This window comes from Lepus europaeus, chromosome 15 (genome assembly GCF_033115175.1).
Source record: "Lepus europaeus isolate LE1 chromosome 15, mLepTim1.pri, whole genome shotgun sequence".
NCBI lineage: Eukaryota > Metazoa > Chordata > Mammalia > Lagomorpha > Leporidae > Lepus > Lepus europaeus.
The window spans coordinates 66666929-66670281 of NC_084841.1; the positions used below are offsets into that span (position 1 = coordinate 66666929).

Sequence of the window (3353 nt, forward strand, 5' to 3'; positions counted from 1 at the left end):
GACAGAGAATCCGTAGACACATTTTGGATAATTTTGAACCAAATGTTTTACATTATTTACACTGGAAAAAAGTTTCCTATTTGAGTAGAGGTGTGTGTCTTTCTTTAATAAATAAACCTAGGATTCTTAATTAATAATAATACCTAGGATTCTAGGTAATAAAATGAGTTTTTAAAATATTTGGTATTATATTACTAAACACTAAATTTTATTCAATAAGTATTTGATTGTTTGGCATTTAATCATTTGTGTGTGAATAACATACACACTGCATTTCTGATATCTCTTTAGCTCATACAGTATTGCATATGCATGGGGAAATTAAAGAGAAATTCTGTTAGACATTGCCACTATTGGAGAAGCTTGGGTGATATACAGTAAGTGATAAGATACTGTCTAGTAAGGGACCCACTTGTGGTCATGGCCATTGGTAACACCCATTTTAAGCTCTGACTGTGAGAAAGAGGTGGATTTTCCAATAAGAACACTTTAAAAGGAATCTTTTCTCATCACAGAGTGTGGACAGCTTTTCTTGGCTATGAGGTAGCAAAGAAAGAGGTAAAAGATGTGAATATCCACGTATGAAGGGCAGAAATTTCCAAGTGCATATAGCCATTTATGTTAAAGTAAAAAGCTGAAAAGCTAACATTTCGACAAAGATAGAAGAGGGGATACTGACGAAACTCCATGCTTAACATGAGAACTTTAGTGTCATAATAATGAACAAATTGAAATGATAAACAGAATTCTTGTTGTGAGGCAATAGGATTCTAGAATGCTAATCATAAGTCTGGATTGATCTTGAATATTGATCCAAGTGCAACTTTGTTAATGAAGAAAACCTGGAAATAGGTTTTAAAACTCACTCTAGTCCCTGGTGTGATTCTGTCCTGGGCTGCTGTTCTTTGCAGCAGTGGGTGTCTAATCTCCGACTGCTTTCTCTCCCACCCAGGTTTGTCCCTCCGCCTCATGGAAGATTTGATGGACATGGACATGGGCCCCCTGAGGCCCCAGAACTATCTTTTTGGTTGTGAACTAAAGGCTGACAAAGATGATCACTTTAAAGGGGACAATGATGAAAATATGAGCACCACTTATCTTTGAGAACAGTCAGTTTAGGTGCTGGTGCAAAGGATGAACTGCACATTGTTGAAGCACAGGCAATGAATTATGAAGGCAGCCCGATTAAAGTCACACTGACAACTTTGAAAATGTCTGTACAGCCAATGGTTTCCCTTGGGGGCTTTGAAATAGCACCACCTGTGGTCTTAAGTGGAAGTGTGGTTCAGGGCCTGTGCATATTAGCGGACAGCACTTAGTAGCTGTGGAGGAAGATGCAGAGTCAGAAGTCGAAGAGGAAGAGGATGTGAAGCTATTAAGTATATCTGGAAAACGATGTGCCCCTGGAGGTGGCAGCAAGGTACCACAGAACAAAATAAAGCTTGCTGCTGAAGAAGACGATGAAGATGAAGATAATGATGACGATGATGATGACGATGATGATGACGAGGAAACTGAAGAAAAAGCTCCAGGGAAGAAATCTATATGAGATACCCCAGCCAAAAATGCACAGAAATCAAACCAGAATGGGAAAGACTCAAAACCATCAACACCAAGATCAAAAGGTCAAGAATCCTTCAAAAAAAACAGGAAAAAACTCCTTAAACACCAAAAGGTCCTAGTTCTGTAGAAGACATTAAAGCAAAAATGCAAGCAAGTATAGAAAAAGGTGGTTCTCTTCCCAAAGTGGAAGCCAAATTCATCAATTATGTGAAGAATTGCTTCCGGATGACTGACCAAAAGGCTATTCAAGATCTTTGGCAGTGGAGGAAGTCTCTTTAAGACAATAGTTTAAACAGTTTGTTAAAATTTTCCGTCTTATTTCATTTCTGTAACAGTTGATATCTGGCTGTCCTTTATATAATACAGAGTGAGAACTTTCTCTACCATGTTTGATAAATGTTGTCCAGGTTCCATTGCCAAGAATGTGTTGTCCAAAATGCCTGTTTAGTTTCTAAAGAAGGAACTCCACTCTTTGCTTGGTTTTAAGAATGTATGGAATGTTATGATAGGACACAGTAGTAGCAGTGGTTAGACGTGGAAATGGTGGGGAGACAAATATATATATGTGAAAAAAACTCAGGATTTTAATAAAAAAACCCTCACTCTATAGTAATTTATATTTATGTATATAAGGTTATATGGTACAGAGTACATTGCTGTCATTGGGAAAATATGATCAATAATTTTCATCAAGTCATTTTGTTGGTTTCATAACCTAGTGGTTTTTTTTTTTTAATTTTTGGAAATAACCTAGCGTTAAACAAGCTATTTAATTGTGGTTAAATACATCAAATTGTACAGTCTCTGGATAGCCCAAGTTTCTGGTTCCTAGCTCAAAATTAATAAAATAAATTCAAACAACAATGTGTTAATTTCCTTCCTTACTGAATTCTGTCATTAGGAGCTCCTCCATGGGCATGCCATACACACACTTAATCTTTGCCAGTATAAATCGTCATGGAACTTATAGAACAACATGCCTCAGTTAAATGTCCCAGAGCAAACTTCTGAGAGACAATTTTGGAAAATTTAGAAAGATTTGAACTGTTTATATATAATAATATTGTCTACCCAATAAAGGAATTGTCAGATTTAACTAAGGTGGAAATCTGAAAATTTTGATATGATTCTAAAGTAGGGATAAGGTCTAGATTTTCAAATACTTGGTGTGTCTCAATTCTGTTTATTTTAGCAATAATATGAAACAAAGGACAAGTTTTAGTAATGCTTGAATCTTTTGAGACTGAGTTTTTGCAATATTAAGCTATTTTTCTTGATTTAATTTATGCATCTACAATATGAGCACCTGGAAATCATTGCAAACAGGACTCATTAAGATTCTTCTGTGACAAATTTTGGACTTACTTGTTTGGAGAAATACAGATTCAATGTATCACTGAAATTTCTTTTCACTAATTATGGAGAAAATCCATATTGGTATCAAAAGAGAGGCATTTTCTCTGAGTACATAATGCATGCAAACCTCACTCCTTTTATAAAAAAAAATTAACTACTTATTTGAAATGTACAGAGCAACAAGAATGAGTAGGAAAGAGGAGAGGGGAGAGAGAGAAAGAGAGAAAGAGAGAGAGAGAAGCTTCCATCTATTGGTTCACTTTGTGTTTCAGCCACAACTGAGCCAGAATGAAATCAGGAGCCAGGCACCCCATCTGGGTTTTCCCATATGTATAGCAGAGGCCCAAATCCTTTAGCAATAATCCAATGCCTTCCCGGGTGCAATCCAGCAGGAAGTTGGGTTGGAAGTGGAGCAGCCTGGACCCAAACCAGCA

General features: G+C 36.6%; 1 pseudogene; it reads left to right on the top strand.

Annotated features, from left to right (window-relative positions):
- Positions 1–969: 969 nt before the first annotated feature.
- On the top strand, positions 970–1886 carry LOC133774376 (nucleophosmin-like; annotated as a pseudogene).
- The last annotated feature ends 1467 nt before the right edge of the window (positions 1887–3353 follow it).